Genomic DNA, 11,982 nt, shown 5'->3' with positions numbered 1-11,982 from the left:
TGCGTTTCAATGCTTTCGTTAATGATTGGTAAAAGATAGTTAGGCCCTTAAAAAGAGTTCAACCATAAAGAACACCATGGCCAAGTCAAGTTGACTTCCATGAACACGTTCGGTTATCCTAACGGTCCAATCCTTTATGTGTCTAAACAAACATTTCCTTAATTAACTAAGAATCCCTCAAGCGGGGTGCAATGCTTGAGACCGCGTTATGGTGCAGTGTACTGTTCAACACTAACCGTGTTCCATGGCCTTACTTAGCAGAGGTACAACTTACAACAACCGCTGTGCTTCAGCATGCACGTACGAAGTTTATATGCTTGGTAACTACACTAGCATGGTCTAGGACCGACAATGTACTAAGGGTCTAGTCAGATGTTTCACTACGAAAGAGTCCTCAGTCGGAATCCAAAGCTCGATAGACTTACTACAACCGGTGTGCCTTGGTCGATCTTACGTTGTATCTGATAGACTTCTTTTACCAAGGGGTGAAACAGATAATGTACTCTGAATCGGGGTTCGCGACTTCCCAATAACAGAGCCTATAACTGTGATGACCCGGGAATTTTTGACAAAATTTAAACTTTAATCTTTATATGTTCCCGACACGATAAGGAAAGTCTGTTAAGTTGAGTGCCAAAGATTTTAAACTATTTCTATGAATGTAATTAACCTTCGACTGTTCTCGACGATTCACGAACCATTATTTGTAACTAAATGTGTATATATAATTAGAAAATTTTAAAATATAAACGTTAGAAATAAATATTTAAATGAAATGCAGAATAATTAAGTGTAACTTAAAATGAGTCTACAAAACTAACTATGATTCTAAATATAAATTGTATTATATGTATATTGTAATAGATATACATATATAGTGTGTAAATATTCAAAAATATATTTTATAATTAGTAAACATTGCATATATAATGAAATGTAGAATTTAGATATTAAAATATAATTACCAGTTTAATTATAGTTGTTACGTTATTATAACCGTTGTTATCATTGCTAGTATTAATAATATATGTACTGTTATTATCATTAATGAAAATTGTTACATTTAATTTGATTAATATTATTGTTATTATTAATAATATTAGTGTAATTAGTATTATTGTTAATAACAATATTATTGTTATACAGTTATGATAATTGTCATCATTATCATTAGTAATATTATCATTACTAATATATCATTATAAATTTATATTATTATTATGTAAAATATTAATAGTACTACTATTATAGTTATATTTTTTTTATTAATAATATTAATTATAATCTAAAAAAAAAATACATAAATATAAAAGATAAACAAGTATAAAGATAGATATATACAAATATATATAATATATACGACATATACAGATAGTTAGAGTAGGAAATCAGTAATATTATTTAATATTATTATTAATATAATTATTAAATAGTAATATTAATTAAATATAAATTAAATTAAATAAAAGGACATATTATGCATCACCATTTATCAGTATCTTATTTTTCTATTTTTTTTCTGTTTCACTCGTGATCTTGCTACAACTAACATAAACCCTACATGAAGACTTTATCAATAAACTTTTGGAATTTAACATACAACCATACCATACAATCCTTCACAGCTATCTATCTCTCGAGTTCTTTATTTTGATATTTTTTTTTTCTTCTTTCTTCATTCGGTCGAATAAACCGAAAACCATTTAATGGTATTTTTGATTCAACACTAATTGAAGGAAACTGGAATTGCAGAAGCCTTCTAAATCATTATTTGAAACTTTTCTCAAAATTACAAAAGCAAATTCGAAGGAACGATTATGAATTTTCGAGTCAAAGTTTTAAAAATAAAAGTCAACCGATTCATTTTTAAAGGAATTCGAGTTCTCTGTTGTATTTTAAGCCAAATTGATGTTTGGGAAAGCTTTTAGGATGGATTTGAAATATATCTTGTGTTGTAATCTTTGTCTATTATTTTCTTAAAATTGAAAACATATTTTTTTTTCTCTCTAGCTGCGACGAACACAGCAGTTTAGTTTTTAATTTTTTTTTTTTTTTTGTTTTCTGTGGATACAGAACTTAAACGATTTTTATTTTTTATTTTAGTGCAAGTATAAATCAAACAAACGAATTGGTTACTTGGTTGTTTGGATTCACGCAATTCGTTTGATTTCTATTGAAGGAGATGAACAAATATCACGGGTTAAATAAAATTGGATTGTAAGTTTTATCAGAAAAACGGAACAGAGGAGTTGGTTGGGTATGCTTGTGTTAATCTAGAGGTCTCGGGTTCGAGACCCGGTAGGGGTGTTTAATTCTTTTTGAGACTCATTTCTTTAAGGTAGTTCTTCAAACATTTTTAACTATTATGTTATTATCATTATTATTAATTATTATTGTTATTTGTATTATTATCATTAATTATTATTATTATCACATGTATTGTAATTATTATTAATATTAACACTAAAATAAGTATTAGTTATCATATTTATGATTAGGATATTATTATTATTATTATTATTATTATTATTATTATTATTATTATTATTATTATTATTATTATTATTATTATTATTATTATTATATTATTATTGTTATTATTATTAAGTATCTGAATCATTATTGATAAGTATTATGAATGTTAGTTATTATTATTTTTATTAAGTTTTTATCGCTAAGATCTTGTACTATTATTATGATAACTATAGTTACAATTAAGATTATCGTTATTACTAAGTATCATGAGTTTATGAACTAAAGTCTTATGTTATTGATTAAGTATGTAGGTATATAACTATAAAGTTTATATTGATTAGGATATGAATAACATAGCTATGGTAATAAGAATTATAAACAGAGTATTTATATATACGTACATACAAACATAAAACCGTTAAGATCTTAACATATTAGATTATTATGAAGAAAGTTATGAAATAAAAAGTATTACAGTTAAGTTATGATTTAAGTGTAACATAATTGAGAGTGAGTAAAAATTATGATTTAAAAAGTATTATTACAAATGTCAATTCGAAACTACATATATGAAAATAATATTTTGATAAATAATATTGTATATATATAAATTTAGGGATTTAAAAACTATGGATAAAATGGTGATTTATGTAAACTATTAATTATTAATATCAATATCATCAATATTATTATTAACACTACCATAAATAATAATTAGTATTATTATTATTATTATCATTTTTATTATTATTACTAGTATCATTATTATTATTAAAATAATTATTTAATATATAAAACCATATTTAAAACAGATAACCTAATTCTATTTTAATAAGTATTAAATAATTATTCAAGATATATAAAATAAATATATTTAAAATATGACATATGAATCATTAAATATAACAAGTATATTAATAGTATTAATATATGAACTTGTTATATGTTTTAATATATATATGAATGATATAGGTTCGTGAATCCGAGGCTAACCCTGCATGGTTAAATGTCGTCTTATGTATTTTTACTACAAAATACAGTATGGTGAGTTTCATTTTCCTTTTTACCCTTTATATTTTTGGGCTGAGAATACATGCGAAATTTTTATAAATGTTTTACGAAATAGACACAAGTAATCGAAACTACATTATATGGTTGAATTATCGAAATCGAATATGCCCCTTTTTAGTCTGGTAATCTAAGAATTAGGGAACAGACACCCTAATTGACGCGAATCCTAAAGATAGATCTATCGAGCTCAACAAGCCCCATCCAAAGTACCGGATGCTTTAGTACTTCGAAATTTATATCATGTCCGAAGGAGGATCCCGGAATGATGGGGATATTCTTATATGCATATTGTGAATGTCGGTTACCAGGTGTTCAATCCATATGAATGATATTTTTTTGTCTCTATGCATGGGACATATGTTTATGAGAAATGTAAATATGAAATCTTGTGGGCTATTAAAATTATGAAATGATTATTTATGTTAAACTAATGAACTCACCAACCTTTTGGTTGACACTTGAAAGCATGTTTATTCTCAGATATGAAAGAAATCTTCCGCTGTGCATTTGCTCATTTTAAAGATATTACTTGAAGTCATTCATGACATATTTCAAAAGACGTTGCATTCGAGTCGTCGAGTTCATCAGGATTATTATTAAGTTAATTATAGTTAGGTATATTATGAAATGGTATGCATGCCGTCAACTTTCAATGTAATGAAAGATTGTATTTTCAAAAACGAATGCAATGTTTGTAAAATGTATCATATAGAGGTCAAGTACCTCGCGATGTAATCAACTGTTGTGAATCGTTTATAATCGATATGGACTTCGTCCGAATGGATTAGGACAGGTCCTTTCAGTTGGTATCAGTGCGGAGGTCTTAGCGAACCAGGTCTTGCATTAGTGAGTCTAACTGATAGTCATTAGGATGCATTAGTGAGTCTGGACTTCGACCGTGTCTGCATGTCAAAAGTTTTGCTTATCATTTCTAGTCGGAAATCATCTGCTTATCATCCTTAGAAAATTACCTGCTTATTATTCTTAGTCTAGACACATCTTACTGCAATGATTGCATGAATAGCGTATAGACAAAATTCATATCTTAGCGTATCTGCTAATTCATATCTTAGCGTATCTGTTATTGTTATCTTTACCTGACAGTTTCCGTAGATTCCTCCGTAACTTATGGGATTTTAGTATTATATATGCATATGTAAATTATGTATTGCAGGATACTAATCTACATCCTATAATCTATTTCTTATCGAAAATCCTTCATCTGATCGTACGAGATGAATCCTTCAACTAGTTCGAGTCCCTTGGATTCCGACAGCTATTCCGATAGTTATCCCTACAGTTATTACGAATGGATAGTCATCTAAGCTCCGAAAGCAATGTCAGCAGAATGAATCAACCAATCAGTCATCCTCAATTCATCTGAAGGATTCGTAGTCGACTTAATCAATGGAGACGCGCAGAAGGCGATCCCTTCCACTAACCGAATTCACCTTTTGGCGAAGAACCTGAAGCACTTATCGGCGAACCTGTTCGTAACACCATTTTCACCCTCATTTCTCGAATATCTCGCCATGACTATATCATAAACCAGATTCTAAACCTTAATCATCCGCTCGTTTCGATCGACAATCATCCCGGAGTAATACAAGAAGTCAATGAACTTCGCGCTCTAGTAATCAATTTGGAGAATATGGTGCAAAACGTACCAGCTTCAGCAACATCACCAGCACCAACATCAATACCAGTACCACCAACAACTCAAGTTCACATCATACACCTCAACATCTAATTATGTACCTCGAGCATAATCATCAAACTGCAAATCGTTCTACATCATTTATCTTCGTTCGATATGACGATTATGTAATCTTCAATGTTTTAGAGATTATATATTCTAGTTTTAACGGTAAATCAAATGAGATTAATATCATATTAACTCATTAAATCCATGATTGCATCTGAATAAAATATATATACAAGTATATTTTCATAAAGATTGTAATTAAAAATTCGTTCGTACAAACTGTTAATGGTGAAAATATTTTAACGGGTAGGTAATACCCGAAGAATATTTAAATTTCACTTTAATAAGTTACACTGTACATTCGACGAAGCTGATTCAACAGTCATTTACTATCCTACTTACATCCACAGATAAATAAATCCGTTCACCACAGAATAACCATTTCCATTTCATATTTGGACTTTGACCTATCAGAATCCAACAAGTGGCATAATGAAGAAAACATTTGACAAAATAAAATTTGTTAGAAACAAACAAATTAACTATAAGGAAAATTGTTAAGAATCCACGCTAACTGTTCCTAGCTAATTGTTCCCAGCTAACTGATTACACTTTATCTATCGCAATTTACATTCTCACAATTTTATTTATCGTCATTTAATTTCTGTTATTTATTTTACGCACTTTAAATATCGGGACACGTATACAAGGTTTTGACATATCATATCGACACATCTATATATATTATTTGAAATCACCATAGACACTCTATATGCAGTAATGATCGAGTTCTCTATACGGGGTTGAGGTTGATTCTACAATAATATATATAGTTTGAGTTGTGATAGAGTCTGAGACGTATACGGGTCACGATACGTATTAATTCGAATATTATATATATAATTATATATGAATTATTGAATTGCAACTGTGGACTATCAACATTGGACAATTAAAATGAATTAAAATATTGATTATAACTTATGAAACTAAACAATTCTTCAAGTTGCCACTTGATTTCATCTTAAACCTCATTTGTATCTTGACGATTCCAATCTGCGTTCAAACCTTTCATGATTCTTGAAAACACCTCAATCGATAGGATGAATCAACCGCACTTTATCTACGGAAGGAAAGATTTATGCATATAGTTATGCACCTGAGAAACTCTCGGCAACTGAGTAAAAGTTTAACACGCAGCCGCGTCAGATCCTTTGGCATTTATTAGCAAAAATAACTTTGCGATCCCTTTTCAAAGCAGCAAATTTTGTCACAGCTTCAGCAAATCAACTTCGATTTTTTTTCGTTCGAAACAACCTTATTATCACCTTGATTTATGTGTATGTTCTTTTATTGTTACCGGAGAACCTTTTATGTTTCACCATATTACCGTCAGCGTTTAATCATCTAAAAACACAATTCTCTTGAAATCACCTCGGATCGATAACCAATGATTCAGATATGGTAGCAGTAAATGTAGAGAATCGGCAATCAGTACTTTGAAAACTCACAGCATACCTACATCAACAGTTATATGTATAACATTTATCTTTTAGAATAATGATCTTCCATTCCGGAAATTCTGAAAAGCACTCAGTCACAAATCAATACTCTGAATGTTGAAAAAGCTGAATGAAGCAACAAAAACCATAGACAATCGTAAACGACCATAATCATCGAAAGTTTGATGATAAAGAATAGTATGTTGGAAAAGCTCAGAAAAGTTGGAACTGGAAAACAGATTGAGCTAACCACGAAGGAGACCAAGGACAAATACAAGGACCATACCATATATTCAAAGAATCTAGGTGATTATGGATCCGATGAAACCTTCAAAGAATATCTTGCTCCGAAGTCATGTTAAAATCTTGCGGAAAAATCTTTCTCCATCAACCATCGAACTTAGAAATTCCAAAATATCATCATCAATATCTTCGATATTTCTGAGGATATTTTCATAAATATTCTCATCTGAAATTATATACCTCTTCGTGCTTCCTGTGTATCATTATATTGGAAACATTCAATAGAAAATTTAGTATCGAAAAACAGATTATGCGAAACTATGAAGAATTCCGTGGACAAATCACAAAGAATAAGTTTGACTTCAAAGAATCCAAATGATTCTGTTTCAGATGAAATCTTTAACGAATTCCTTGCTTCCGAATCTAAACCCTTACGGATAAATCTACTTCATCATCCATCGATATTAGAAATTCCAAGATACCATCGTATCTTTCATCATAAATATCCTCCATATTTCTGGAGATATTTTATAACTATTTTTATCTGAAATCATTAATCTCTTCGTGCTATCAGTACTACATCATATAGAAACTGTTAGTTTCTATATTCTGTAAACTTTTGAGCTTAAAATATGAATGTTATTGAAGTAATGTTGGGAACTGATGCATGAGTTAGTATAATATAATGACACTTGTTCAACGTGATTATATTACAGTAAGTCATGTTGAGTTTCTAATGGAACGTGATGATTTACAGATCATAACGTCATCATGTGCCATGTTACATAACTCTTTCATTCTACTTAACTTCTGAACACATCAAGAAAGTATATTCTTGATAGTTCTATTCTCAATAATTCTGGTAATTTGACAAATCAAGATCGTGCCATTATAATTTTCTTCCTGAAACATTAATCATATTCATTCCGAAATTTATATCTACAAATTCTGGACCATATCTCGCTTGACTTAAAGTCGGGAAGAGAAAATAAAAGCATGAAGCTTCAAAATATCAATGGGGGTATAAATCACAGTAAATTGGAGAGAGTATTAACTGTGGGTGTCAATGATTACAAAAAGACAGAAGCAGAGATATCGAAATATAAGGGAAGATATAAAACCCAACAACAACCCAGAAGTTACAAACCGTGGATATTAATGCGAATAGCAATATAAAGACAAGGTATAATTAAGGATAGTATCACCCCAAGGTAATAGTAGAAGTAAACAGATTTTCTAGTGGAAGATTGAGAAGAAGGATGACAGAAATGATAATTAGAAAAATATCAAGGATTAGAATTGGATTAAGCATTTTCACAATCTTTTGGATGTATGAACTAAGGAAGAAAGTATAGGAATGGTGAGAATAATGGAACGAAAGAGTTTAATTTATAATGGAAATATCAGACAGAGTAATCGAGGCAGATCACCGTATTTAATTATAGAGATCTTAATTTCCTTACTAGCCGAAGAATCAAATCTTTTAGATTTCGAAATTTTTTTTTAAATCCTTTGAATTTCGAAAATCAGTCCTATCTACGTCAAAAGATATGACGAATCTATACCTACTCATTTCACTCTTTTATGATAGTTTCATTCGTACTCTTCGAATAATCGAGATATTTTATCCATATTACTCAATGACGATAAAATTCTATTTATCAACTTATATTCGTCATGAAAAATATTTTTTATTGTTAACCATGACCACCTCACTCAAATTTCGGGACGAAATTTCTTTAACGGGTAGGTACTGTGATGACCCGAGAATTTTTGACCAAATTTAAACTTTAATCTTTATATGTTCCCGACACGATAAGCAAAGTCTGTTAAGTTGAGTGCCAAAGATTTTGAACTATTTCTATGAATGTAATTAACCTTCGACTGTTCTCGACGATTCACGAACCATTATTTGTAACTAAATGTGTATATATAATTAGAAAATTTTAAAATATAAACGTTAGAAATAAATATTTAAATGAAATGCAGAATAATTAAGTGTAACTTAAAATGAGTCTACAAAACTAACTATGATTCTAAATATAAATTGTATTATATGTATATTGTAATAGATATACATATATAGTGTGTAAATATTCAAAAATATATTTTATAATTAGTAAACATTGCATATATAATGAAATGTAGAATTTAGATATTAAAATATAATTACCAATTTAATTATAGTTGTTACGTTATTATAACCGTTGTTATCATTGCTAGTATTAATAATATATGTACTGTTATTATCATTAATGAAAATTGTTACATTTAATTTGATTAATATTATTGTTATTATTAATAATATTAGTGTAATTAGTATTATTGTTAATAACAATATTATTGTTATACAGTTATGATAATTGTCATCATTATCATTAGTAATATTATCATTACTAATATATCATTATAAATTTATATTATTATTATGTAAAATATTAATAGTACTACTATTATAGTTATATTTTTTTTATTAATAATATTAATTATAATCTAAAAAAAAATACATAAATATAAAAGATAAACAAGTATAAAGATAGATATATACAAATATATATAATATATACGACATATACAGATAGTTAGAGTAGGAAATCAGTAATATTATTTAATATTATTATTAATATAATTATTAAATAGTAATATTAATTAAATATAAATTAAATTAAATAAAAGGACATATTATGCATCACCATTTATCAGTATCTTATTTTTCTACTTTTTTCTGTTTCACTCGTGATCTTGCTACAACTAACATAAACCCTACATGAAGACTTTATCAATAAACTTTTGGAATTTAACATACAACCGTACCATACAATCCTTCACAGCTATCTATCTCTCGAGTTCTTTATTTTGATATTTTTTTTTTCTTCTTTCTTCATTCGGTCGAATAAACCGAAACCATTTAATGGTATTTTTGATTCAACACTAATTGAAGGAAACTGGAATTGCAGAAGCCTTCTAAATCATTATTTGAAACTTTCCTCAAAATTACAAAAGCAAATTCGAAGGAACGATTATGAATTTTCGAGTCAAAGTTTTAAAAATAAAAGTCAACCGATTCGTTTTTAAAGGAATTCGAGTTCTCTGTTGTATTTTAAGCCAAATTGATGTTTGGGAAAGCTTTTAGGATGGATTTGAAATATATCTTGTGTTGTAATCTTTGTCTATTATTTTCTTAAAATTGAAAACATATTTTTTTTTTCTCTCTAGCTGCGACGAACACAGCAGTTTAGTTTTTAATTTTTTTTTTTTTTGTTTTCTGTGGATACAGAACTTAAACGATTTTTTTTTATTTTAGTGCAAGTATAAATCAAACAAACGAATTGGTTACTTGGTTGTTTGGATTCACGCAATTCGTTTGATTTCTATTGAAGGAGATGAACAAATATCACGGGTTAAATAAAATTGGATTGTAAGTTTTATCAGAAAAACGGAACAGAGGAGTTGGTTGGGTATGCTTGTGTTAATCGAGAGGTCTCGGGTTCGAGACCCGGTAGGGGTGTTTAATTCTTTTTGAGACTCATTTCTTTAAGGTAGTTCTTCAAACATTTTTAACTATTATGTTATTATCATTATTATTAATTATTATTGTTATTTGTATTATTATCATTAATTATTATTATTATCACATGTATTGTAATTATTATTAATATTAACACTAAAATAAGTATTAGTTATCATATTTATGATTAGGATATTATTATTATTATTATTATTATTATTATTATTATTATTATTATTATTATTATTATTATTATTATTATTATTATTATTATTATTATTATTATTATTATTATTATTATTATTATTATTATTATTATTATTATTATTGTTATTATTAAGTATCTGAATCATTATTGATAAGTATTATGAATGTTAGTTATTATTGTTTTTATTAAGTTTTTATCGCTAAGATCTTGTACTATTATTATGATAACTATAGTTACAATTAAGATTATCGTTATTACTAAGTATCATGAGTTTATGAACTAAAGTCTTATGTTATTGATTAAGTATGTAGGTATATAACTATAAAGTTTATATTGATTAGGATATGAATAACATAGCTATGGTAATAAGAATTATAAACAGAGTATTTATATATACGTACATACAAACATAAAACCGTTAAGATCTTAACATATTAGATTATTATGAAGAAAGTTATGAAATAAAAAGTATTACAGTTAAGTTATGATTTAAGTGTAACATAATTGAGAGTGAGTAAAAATTATGATTTAAAAAGTATTATTACAAATGTCAATTCGAAACTACATATATGAAAATAATATTTTGATAAATAATATTGTATATATATAAATTTAGGGATTTAAAAACTATGGATAAAATGGTGATTTATGTAAACTATTAATTATTAATATCAATATCATCAATATTATTATTAACACTACCATAAATAATAATTAGTATTATTATTATTATTATCATTTTTATTATTATTACTAGTATCATTATTATTATTAAAATAATTATTTAATATATAAAACCATATTTAAAACAGATAACCTAATTCTATTTTAATAAGTATTAAATAATTATTCAAGATATATAAAATAAATATATTTAAAATATGACATATGAATCATTAAATATAACAAGTATATTAATAGTATTAATATATGAACTTGTTATATGTTTTAATATATATATGAATGATATAGGTTCGTGAATCCGAGGCCAACCCTGCATGGTTAAATGTCGTCTTATGTATTTTTACTACAAAATACAGTATGGTGAGTTTCATTTTCCTTTTTACCCTTTATATTTTTGGGCTGAGAATACATGCGAAATTTTTATAAATGTTTTACGAAATAGACACAAGTAATCGAAACTACATTATATGGTTGAATTATCGAAATCGAATATGCCCCTTTTTAGTCTGGTAATCTAAGAATTAGGGAACAGACACCCTAATTGACGCGAATCCTAAAGATAGATCTATCGAGCTCAACAAGCCCC

The sequence above is a fragment of the Rutidosis leptorrhynchoides genome, chromosome 2 (assembly GCF_046630445.1).
Source record: "Rutidosis leptorrhynchoides isolate AG116_Rl617_1_P2 chromosome 2, CSIRO_AGI_Rlap_v1, whole genome shotgun sequence".
NCBI classification, from domain to species: Eukaryota; Viridiplantae; Streptophyta; class Magnoliopsida; order Asterales; family Asteraceae; genus Rutidosis; species Rutidosis leptorrhynchoides.
Note: the sequence above shows the minus strand (reverse complement) of the source record.